This window comes from Sciurus carolinensis, chromosome 16 (genome assembly GCF_902686445.1).
Source record: "Sciurus carolinensis chromosome 16, mSciCar1.2, whole genome shotgun sequence".
Lineage (NCBI taxonomy): Eukaryota > Metazoa > Chordata > Mammalia > Rodentia > Sciuridae > Sciurus > Sciurus carolinensis.
In genome coordinates, this window is record NC_062228.1 from 44,501,122 (window position 1) to 44,513,255 (window position 12,134).

Sequence of the window (12,134 nt, forward strand, 5' to 3'; positions counted from 1 at the left end):
TTTTTTTTTAACTAGGTGGGGGAAACATGGGCCTATAGAAACAATTTTAAAATGGGCTTTTAGGGGCTGGGGAGATAACTCAGTTGGTAGAGTGCTTGCCTTGTAAGCACAAGGCCCTGGGTTCGATCCCCAGCACCCAAAAAATAAATAAATAAATAAATAAATAAATAAATAAAATGGACTTTTATGCTTGATGGTTTATTAATATTCATAGAAAATTCTCTTTACACAAAACAAGCCTCACTTAAGGTATTGCTTTGTTTACTGTCTCTTCATAACATTAAATTGGAATGAAAAATGAGCAGAATATATATATAGCATTAGTTTGAGGCTGAATTTTAAGCTTTTAAATAATTTTTAACACAAGTTCTTCCCCAAGTTGAAAGCAATGAAGAAACAAAAATTAATTTGGGGGATTTTTTTCATTTGGGAGAAGGAAAAACTTCACCTACATTTTGGTTGCTGAACTATATATACTATAAAATATAGTTAATACTCTAATGTCAGGACAAGAATAGTTACCAGCATCAGAACAGGAGCAGTTTCAGTATATCTCAACAAAGCTTTCTTCAGTTTCTAGATTCTTAAATGGTACAGATAAGACAATTAGAGACCAGTTACACAGGGAAAAAATGCAAATGTGCTCCTGGACCTTAAATTGTGACCCGACAGCCAGTGAAAGAGAATAGCTGGAAGCACATACCTGTAATCCCAGTGACTCAGGAAGCTGAGGCAGGAGGATTGAAAATTCAAGGCCAGCCTCAGCAACATAGCAAGATCCTGCCTTAAAATAAAAAATAAAAATGGCTGGCGATGTGGCTCAGTGGTTAAGTGCTCTGGGTTCAATCTCCAGTACCAGAAAATATGTTTTCCCTCTCTCCCAACTTAACTCATAGCTTGTCTGCCATCAAAAGGTTCATGTGGCCGGACTAAATGGGGATGTGGCCCAGTGGTCAAGTGCCCCTGAGTTCAATCCCTGGTACCCACTCCTGCCCCCGCAAAAAGCTCCACATGCTAGACATGGTATTGCATACCTGTAATCCCAGTGGCTTGGGAGACTGAGACAGGAAGATGGCAACTTCAAAGCCAGCCTCACAAACTTATTGAGGCCCTGAGTAACTTAGCAAGACCCTATCTCAAAATAAGAAAATAAAAAAGGACTGGGGATGTGGCTCAGTGGCTAAGTGCTCCTGGGTTCAATCTCTAGTCCAGAAAAGAAAACAAAAACAAAAAACTTTGTGTGTGCCTTACCCATCTCTATCAACCAACCTTATCAGTTTCAGGTACCAGGTGCATCATTACAGCCAGCATGCTCTGGCCATGACTCTGAGGACAAACAACATAAGCAATAAAAACAACTGAGGGGCCATCAAAATGGCAAATTCCCAGGGCCCTTCACTTGTTACTTGCCATGGTTCATTACTTCCATTTCCCACCTATTTGTTCTCTGAAGAGCTTCAGCAGTTCATCCTTATCACAAGGCAGAGATGTTTATACAGAATGTGGCGTTGATATGGAAATTAACATTTGGCTCCAGGATAACCAACTGACCATGTCTTCGTCAAGAGTTAAAGTGCCCTCACAGGAGAAGAAAAACACACCTTTGAAGTGTACCCAGAACCAACGAACATTTCTGAACCTCAGCCATCCTTGCAAAGAGTCCTTGCACATGAATAAAACTCCCCCTTTGTACAAAGCCAGCCTGATCCTCTGTCACTCCTGTCCCTTCTCAACTAGAGCCCTAATAAAAGCCTTGCGTGTATGCTTACTCGCTTGACTTACCTTTACTTCCTCTGTTACCAAGTCAAATTCTCATGTCCAGCATCACAGATACTGGAGATTTTGTTTGTTCTAGGTAAGGGCCCAGTGAATGTGCAAGGCTCACTTCCTGTTGGAAGAAGGTTGGGCATTCAACTTGCTTTTTTGAACACTTGGAAGCTCTGGGTTTGGTTTTCACGTGTCTTGGCTTTCCAACTGTAGGAGGTAAGGTTTCTCTGAGGGGAGACAAATTTTCACGTCATTTTATGCAGTATTTTGAGCTAGGAATTTAAAGTCCTGAGGTCAAGGGGTTTTTTTCCTTACCTTTTCTAGTCCAATTAGGAACAACAACTCCTTAGTCTCATGATACTCATTAGTTTGGCCAAAAATATTCCAAGGTATCAAATAACATGGTCATTCAAAACCTTGCCTTTTTAAAGTATTCAATTACAAATACCCAATGGTAATATGCTTCCTATCTCTTACTACCTCTTTATCACTGAAAAGTAGAGTTGCTACTGCCTTAAAATATATCAGATTAGATAATCAAACCCCAGAACCTGTGAAAACTCATCTTTTATACAGTGTTCCTTGAGAGCCATTCTTGGTTTCAAAAATCTTCATCAGTCAGGATTTTCCCACAGATTTATATATGATTATGTAAATATATATTAATATGATACATGAACATTATACCATGTATTGTCACATATATTTAATATATGATTTTAATGTATAATTTTATATCTTTAATTTTTTCTTTTTGGTACCAGGGATTGAACCCAGGGATGCTTAACCACTGAGCCACATCCCCAGCCTTTTTTTATATACTGTTTTGAGACAGAGGCTCACTAAGTTGCTTAGGGTCTCACTAAGTTGCTGAGGCTACCCTTGAACTTGCGATCCTCCTGCCTTAGCTTCCCAATTCACTGGGATTAGAGGCATGTGCCACCACACCAGCCTACACTGATATGTTTTAGAAAATACATGTAGATAATACTTCTCAAATTCATTAGTTACTTCTGCAAGAAGAAAGGATAGATTAGGAGAGGGGTGATACAAGGAGGTTTTTAAAAACATAGTGTCCCTGGTGGCACATGCCTGTAATCACAACAACCTGGGAGCCTGAGACAGGAGGATCAAAAGCCAGCCTCAGCAAAAGCAAGGTGCTAAGCAATTCAGTGAGACCCTGTCTCTAAATAATATACAAAATAGGAGTGGGGATGGGGCTCAGTGGTTGAGTGCCCCTGAGTTCAATCCCCAGTACCAAAAAAAGAAAAAAAGAAAGAAAAGAAAAATACTATGTATGTCTTACTTACTAGAAGCTAACAATGAAGAGGTTTCTAAGTTACATGATCTAGCAAAAGCAGCACAATGTCTCTGTTGGGAGAAAAACCATTACCCTTTTAAGACCTGGTGTAAGCGGAAGTGCTTCACACCACTTATGCATAACTTAACAGCCCAGTGTGGCCAGTCAAAAGTCTCCCAGGCATGGAGGCCGACCATAGACTACTGCAGGCTGAATGCCAAGGCCCTGTGGTATTAACCATTATCACCATTACCAATGGCACACACTGGAGGTTGGAATGTTGCCATAGACTTGGTCAATTTCTTTCTCTCAGTTTCCCTAAAGGAGGAAGATTGATGTCAGTGCACTTTTACATAGAAAGGCTTGCAATTTACTTTTCACTGTCCTCCCACAAGGGGCACCTTAATTCTCGGCCTTTTGTCAACAAAGGGTGAGCTTGATTAAAGCCCAAGTCTTGTCAGACGTTTTGGTCATATATTATAAAGATGACTTTTTTTTCTTTTCTTTTTTTGGTGCTTTATCCCTAAGCAACATCTCCAACCCCCCTTTTTTTTTAACTTTTTATTTTGAGATAGGATCTCATTAAGTTGCCAAAATTGACCTTGAACATGCAATCCTCTTGCCTTCCAAGTTGCTGAAATTTCTTTGGACCACCTGGAAAGGAAAAACAGAATATTCTAGAGAAAGTTAAACAGAATTTCCTGTTCCTGACTGCAGCCACTAATAAGAAGGGTGCACAACAGCCGTGGGCCTCTTATGATACTGAAGATAGTATGTGCTCCATCTAGGTAGCCTTTGGTGATATTTCAAGGTGACATGAAAGGTAGCCATCTTTGAAAGTGGCTCTTGTCAACAAGAAGTCATGGTGGAGTCATTCACTGCCTATAAACTTTTTTTTTATATATACTTTTTAGTTGCCAATGGATCTTTTGTTCAATTTTTTATTTACATGTGGTGCTGAGTATTGAACTCAGGGCCTCACACCTGCCAGGCAAGTGCTCTACCACTGAGCCACAACTCCAACCCTGCCTTTAAGACTTTTGCAGCCTGCTATCCCAAAGGAAATATAGGTGTCCACAACCCTTATGCATGCTGATGGGAATCTGTGGCAGCAGGAACCTGCCACTGGGGTGTCAGGCCTCTGACATTTGGAACATGCCCACAACCTGAAGTTTCTCTTAGAAATATTCCCTTTTAATAGGAGCTTCTCACTTGCTATTGGACTCTGGTGAAGATGAAATGTCTCACCAGGGAAGCACCTTATATAATTTTGAGGCCTGAGCTTCCCATCCTTTCCTCATTTCTCACCAATAAAACTAGCTCTTAACTGGGTGCTGTAGTGCACACCTGTAATCCCAGCAACATGGGAGGCGGAGGCAGTAGGATCATGAGTCCCAGGTCAGCTTCAGTTACTTAGGGAGACCCTGACTCAAATTAAAAACTAAAAATGGTTGAGTATGTAGCTCAGTGATAGAGCTTTCCTGGGTTCAATCCCCAGTATCACCAAGAAATAAAATACCTGGACAAGCCCAGAAGTTTCACCATAAAATGGAAATAGTACATCCAAGATCAAGTTAGCCCAGGACCCCTAAGCTGGTGGCCACCCTGCTGGAGGGAATAGAGCATCTCATAGGAGATGCCCTGGCCTCTCCCGTAGTACTTGGGGAAGGTGGTAAGAATTTGACCAAGTTCTGATGAATACATGGTCTGGTTTATCAGTGGTTCAGAACCAAAACTGGATGAGGATAGCCCACCCAGTGCACTGAGTTGCTGTGGTGTTGATGACTGTGAGTCGCCCCACCTGAAACTTCTTGTTACATCTCTATTCATTCCTGGATCAATGCAAATGGTCTAGCCATTTGGTCAGGAGACTGGCAACAAAATTATCAGATTATTAAGAAATCTCTGTATATTAGTCAGCTTTGAATTACTACGATGAAATATGTGATAAAAGCTACTTATGAAGTAAAGAGACTTCTATGTTCTATGGGTTAAGGCCCCTGGTAAGGGTAGCAAGAGTACATTGGAGCAAGTGCTCACATCTCAAGCAAAAAGCAGAGAGAGAAGATGGTCTGGGTCCAGCAGTCACCTTTGGGGGCTTTCCCCACAATTACCTAAGCACCTCTCACTAGGTTCTACCTCCTAAGGGCACACAGAGACTCCCAGAACCACCATCCTGGGAACCAAGCCTTTACCTTCGGACACTGTGGGAATATTCCTTCAAACCACAGCATTCTGTATGGGAACAAGGACTACAGCAACAACCTGCTACATGGAGTGAGCAGATCTTTATTGTTCATGTATATGCTGAGAAGGGACTTTCAAACATGAACACAAATGGAGCTATTAAGCTGAAAGAGGCTGTGTACTAACTGCAATGGTTGCCAGCTGGGTAGATCAGTGACCCAGTCATGGAAGTTCACCTCAACTGCAGGAATGGGCCAAACCCAGGGAAGTAATCATTAAAGATACAGAAGTCAAGGATGTTATTCAATCTTCATTTCTGCCAATAAGCAAGAGAGGCACAACATGGAGAATTAGGATGCAGCAAGACATCAACTTGGATCTGGCGTGTTGATCGCACTGGACCTTTAACACCAGTTATGAATTCCACTAGTGACTCACTGTTGAGGGCCGTCTTGGACAAGATGGCGCCTGGCAATGAGCCAAAGGGCACTGGGTACCAAAATAAGGAAGTACCCAAAAAGGTTGCTTGCCTACTAGTTCCTTGGAGACTTATGACGTGTTGACGCCAGGCTCTAGGATTGGCTATCTAATATCATGCCATGCATGGACAGCTCGTGATCCATATAGTGCTATGCTGACATTCCTCTGCATGCTCTCCTGCGTGAGAGAAAGCTTTGCTATAATTGGCTGATAAGCTAGGAGCCTGGGGGAGGAGAAAGGGAGAGGGTGGAAGAAGGGAGATGGGGCAGAACAAAGGAGGCAGGAAAACAGGGAGGACGCAATAAATCTGGTCAACTAAAGATTGGTGGTGTCTCCTTTCTTCGCGCCGGTTCTGCTGGATGGAACAACTCACAGGACAACTACTATGGATATGGAAATACCATGTTTTAGACAGTTTTGAATCACTGTTAACAAAATCCCCAACAGGAACAACTTAGAGGAGGAAAAGTTTATTTGGGCTCACAGTTTCAGAGGTCTTAGTCTACAGATAGCCGACTCCATTGCTCTGGGCCTAAGGTGAGGCAGAACATCATGGGTAAAGGTTCTGGCAGAGGAAACAGCTCAGGACATGGCAAACAGGAATCATAGAGAGCTATACTCATCAAGGACAAAATATAAACCCCAAAGGAACACCCCCAGTAATCTACTTCCTTTAGACACATCTGTGTGTCTACAGTTACCAACCAGTTAACCAATATCAATAGAGTAATCCATTGATTAGGTCACCTGAAGTAATCTAGTCATTTCATCTCTGAAAATTCTTGAATTGCCTCACACATGAGATGTGAGAGAACATAGCTAAATCATAAAACCATTCGCATAATAATGCTTGCACCACTAGAAAATCTCTGCCATTTGTTTGGGTACTTTATAGGATTTCAGGCAGAAAAAGGGTACTTACTATAACAGTGGACACAATCAAACAGCATGTGCTGGACTTTCCATGCTCCATACCCACAAAGTAATGAAACTATTGAACAACAGAATGGAAAACTAAAGCAACAATTAAAAAAGGGACATCAAGAAAGATTGTTAGTGGGATGGTATTCTGGCCTCACTAGAAGCATCTGGACACTCGACAGAGAAACAGCATTGGAAACACCTGACTAGTCTGTGACTGAGGCACCCCAATCAGTATACCCAACCACTCTTTTCCTCTTTTCTCCTCTGGAACCCTCTGCCCAAGGGTGGTTTGTGGTCCATGCAGCAGTAGTGCCATACACAGCTCCTCCTTCACTCAGAGTTGGAAACCATGCTTCCCCTGAGTGCTTACCTCCTTTAGAACCCTGTGCGGAAGGGAAAGGGAGCTATAGACTGTCAATATAAGAATTACATTGGTTGTATCAGGAGTTCTCAACATCCCTGGACAGGAGTACAGGTTGGTGGTGCTATATAACATGCAAAATGTGTACAGGACCTAACCTTATTTCCTGGATTCAGTGATCACAGCAGAAAGGAAACACACAGCAAGGGCGATGGGTCTATTTACATTAGGATACATCAGACACTTCAAACTTCAGCAGATAAGACAGGAGTTTCTCTAGCCTTGGAAGTTAACAGGGGCGAGGGTGGGAGCTGGGGAGGAACACTGACATCTTTTTTCCCCTCTCAAGGACTCCTGATAATACTTGAATTGACAACGACCTCATCAAAACCAGCACATCCCTACAGATGGTTTAAAACTCGTCGCTTCCTTCACTAGCCTCTGATACAAATGGATCCAGGAAGTGGGAGACCACCCCTAGGAAATTTGGTGAAAGTCTCAATGCTTCTCAACCATCCTCATGAGACAAATGGAAAATAGTAATATTTGTATGGCACACTAGAGTTGTATATGTTAGAGAGAAAGTTAAGCTGATATAATAAAGATCCCAAAATACGATGACCTGAATAACATCTTTATTCCTACCTCATGTAAGATTCTAGGGGTGAACAGGCCAGGGCTGGTAGGATATCTTTGCCTTCCTGAATAAGTATTTTTCATCTTTGGGGTAAGGAGGTTCTTAAAATTCTATATCTCCTAGCCAGCAGGGCAGGAGGAGGACAGCAGAAGCAGAAACAATGCTTCCTAGAGTTGCAACCCAGAAATAATTATCCTTTGTGCTTCTATGGAAAAGAACCAAAGTAATGCCCTTTTGTCCTGACCTGACTCCATTGTATGCTTGCTTATAATGTTTTCTTTTCAGCCTCCTGAAGCTGTATCTATGTTGACAGTACAGTAGGACCTTCCTGTGTCCCTATGGCCCTGATGTATAACAAAATGACTCTAAAATGTATAATCGGGCTGAGGATGTAACTGGTTGAGTGCTTGCCTCGCACTTGTGAGGCACTGGGTCCAAACCTCAGCAACACATAAAAATAAATAAAGGTGTTGTGTCCATCTACAACTAAAAAAATATTTTAAAAAAAATCTGTCTCGACAGGGTCTGTCTGCCTTCCATGTGCCTCAATTGTTCTTGGGGTTTGCCTTTATAAATTCTACTTCCAAAATTCGGGTGCTGGGAGTTCTTACCAGGGATTGAACTCAGGGGCACTCCACCCCTGAGCCACATCTTCAGCACTATTTTGTATTTAAAGACAGAGTCTCACTGAGTTGCTTAGCACCTCGTTTTTGCTGAGGCTGGCATTGAACTTGCAATCCTTCTGCCTCAGCCTCCTGAGCCACTGGGATTACAGGTGTGCACCACTCTGCCTGGCTGGTGCTAGGAGTTCTTTGAGGCATTAGCCTGCTCTCAGCTGCTGCTTGCCTGGCATGCTCATTAATGGACCTTTTTTCCCTTTCAATTTGGCTCAATATGCATGGTGGTTTGTAATTCTCACTCATTCTGTAACATCTCATTGCTACATAAATTGGACTTCTTAAAATTAGAAATGTGCATCAAAGGACATTATCAAGAAAGTAAAAAATAATCTACAGAATGGGAGAAAATATTTGTAAATCAAGTACAGGATGGGGATCTAGTATCTAAATCATATTAAGGATTCTTTATTACTGAACAAGGCAAACAACCAAATTAAAATCTGAGCAAAGAACTTGAATAGACATTTCTCCAAAGAAGATATATGATGTCCAATAAGCATATGAAAAGATGTTTAACTCATTAGTCTTTAGGAAATGCAAATCAAAACCTCAGTCAGGTATCATTTCATATCTACTAGGATGGATATAATTTTTTTGTGTGTGTGGTGCTGGGGATTTGAACCCAGGGCCTTGTGCTTATGAGGCAAGCACTCTACCAACTGAGCTATATCCCCAACCCTGGATATAATTTTTAAAAAGGAAAGTTAAGTGTTACTTATGTGGAGAACTGGAAATATCCACATCAAAGAGAGAACTCTGAGAAACTCTGGAGCTGCAGTTTCCACTCCAGGTTTGGACAGAAGGGCCTGGGACCACTGTTCTTTAGGACTCAATCCACACCAAAGGATGAATTTACAATTTTATCTCCCATTAACAGTTAGCTCTCAGGCAGACCATTCAACTTCCTGTGCTTGACATCATCATTAGTAATTTGTGTTGACTATTTGTATATGTTACATTCTTTGAAGTAATTCTTACAAAATCTTGGAATTATTCTAGTTGTACAGATGACTAAACTGAGCCTGAAAGAAATAAAATCACTTCAAGTTCTCCTAACCTAAGGGATTAATATCTACACATTTGGGTCTAATTCCAAAGCCCATACTTAGGTCAATCATCAAAAGAGAAGAGATTTCCACTGCACTTTCTGGAAGAATATGTGAAGAGTTACTGTGTAAGTGTCTTTTAAAAAGCTGACCAAGAAGGTAATTCATCCCACTTATCACTGAAGTACAGGAAGTCATCTCATGGCTTCAATGGATTTACTTTTATCCACTATCCAATCTACTATCCCCTTGTGTTGAGCTTTGTGAATAAAGTAAAAAATCTCAGTAGATATAGCAAATTAATATGGCAGGTAGACACTAGAAATCAATCTGAAAACATGTACTTACAGGGAAGTATTTAGTCCAGCTGTCTCTAAAAAGGGCCAAATCAAAATGGCAGGAATCCTGCTCAAAATTCCTGCACAGTCTTACCATTCAAATATAGGAGCTGCTGAAGGGGCCCAGGAGGGCTGGAGATGTAGCTTAGTAGTAGAGTGCTTGTCTAGCATACATGAAGCCGTGGGTTCAATCCCCAGTACCACATGCACACTCTATGAAAAATAATAAACTACACAAAATTTTGCATTGTTTTCTTGGAAAAAGCAATACTTTGAAATACTTGAAAAGAAAGAAAATCTTCTGTAGGAGGGAGATAGCAAATGTCACCATGTGAAGAAACATAGTCACACTTCCTTTGGGCTCATTTACAGTTACTTGAGCCAATTTTAAGTTACCAATTTTCAAACAGTAATTTTTTAAAATTATGGAAACAATATTTCAAAAATCCTGAATAATTTCAAGTTTTATGAAAAACGATTAATATAAACTTCTTACTAATATGAATTCCTTTTCTTCTTGGTAATAGAAACTATGGAAAAAATACAGTATATTAAAAAATGCCATTTTACTTAAGTCACTTTAGGACTCCAAGTCTTTTCATTAACTTTATAAGGTATATAAATATGTCTATATATGTGTGTATACACAGTGCAGACAGATGGAGTTCTTATCTGTCTCAGGTCTTGACTCCAAAGTCAACTTCAACTGGGTATGGGAGCACATGCCTATAATACCAGTGACTCCCCAGGCTAGGCAGGATTACAAATTCAAGATCCTCAGCAATTTAATGGACCCTGTCTTAAAGTAAAAAGTTAAAAGGACTGAGGATGTGGCTCAGTGGTAAAGCTCTATGAAGATAGGGATTTTTGTATCTCCATTTCTTAAATTAGAGCAAACCGGCACAGAGTGGTACTTATTACAACTTTATTATTTGGTACTAGGGATTAAACCCAAAGGTGCCTTATCCCTGAACAACATCCCTAGCCCTTTTATTTTGAGACAGAATCTTGCTAAGTTGCTTAGGGCCTCGCTAAATTGCTGAGGCTTGCCTTGAACTTGTAATCTTCTTGTCTCAGCCTTCCGAATTGCTGGGATTACAGGCATGTGCCACCACAATGCAAAAATGCAATGCAAAAAGTTTCAAGGATGTATACATACTCTTCAGATGTAGACACACACTCACATAAACACAAATTTCAGATGACCCTAATAACAATCAGAAACTAATAAAGCATAATTTCCATGGATGCCAAAAGATGAAGTTAATGTATCACCACAAGACAACAGGAGGAATAGTTGCAGATGAAGAAAATTTAGTTACCTCATCATGAGGAGAAACTTCTGATTACAATATGTAAACACCTATGCTAAACACATGGGTAAAAAAATATTTTTATCAACATTATAGATGAAGTTCAGCTGCAAAAGCAAAGGATTAAACAGAGGCTTAGGTTTGTCACCTTTGAGTAAGAAATTAGCTGCCACACTTAGACCAAAAATCAATTAGTGAATAATTCAGTCTCTTCACTGGTCTGAGTCCTTCTTCTTTTTCCTTGAAGCCTGGTAAGATTACTGTATACCTTGGGAAACTTTCCAAAATAAGTTACTACTCAATACTTAAAAATTATTAAGATACATATTCAGGGGACTGGGGTTGTGGCTCAGTGGTAGAGCACTCACATGGCACGCATGAGGCCCTGGGTTTGATCCTCAGCACCACATAAAAATAAAATAAAGGTATTGTGTCCACCTACAACTATAAATATGTATATGTGTGTTTGTGTATATATATAAATATTTATATATAAATACATATTCAAAATAAGTATTCCTATATCTCCAAGAAAAATAGAGAAATGATATGAATTAAATATAAGATATTAATGCATTTTAGGTTAGATATGTTTGGCAATGCTTTATAATCATACTTGTTTCTTTCTGCTTAAGGTCTGAAATATTGAGTGATACTAAATCTGTAGTTTATGTTGTATACAGCAAAATTGTCTTGTCAGTATTTAAGGAAATTAATTTTCTGAATTTGGAATATGTATAAACTGTTAAATTATGAAAGTAGTAATCACTTTCACTTCATGCACATATATAAATCCTCCACTCTTGCCTAATGTGTTTGTACTAAATTTTTTTTTTTTGGTACCAGGGATTGAACCTAGGGACTTTTAATCACTGAGCCACATTCCTAGCTTTTTTATATTTTATCTAGAGACAGAGTCTCCCTGAGTTGCTGAGGGCCTGAGTTGCTGAGGCTTGCTTTGAACTTGCCATCTTCCTGTCTCAGCCTCCCAAGCTGCTGAGATTATAGGTATGTGCCACTGCATCTGGCTTGTTCTAATCTTTTTAAAAATATATACTTTTTCACAGATTCTAACTGATTCTAACTGCTCAAGATAGCTAA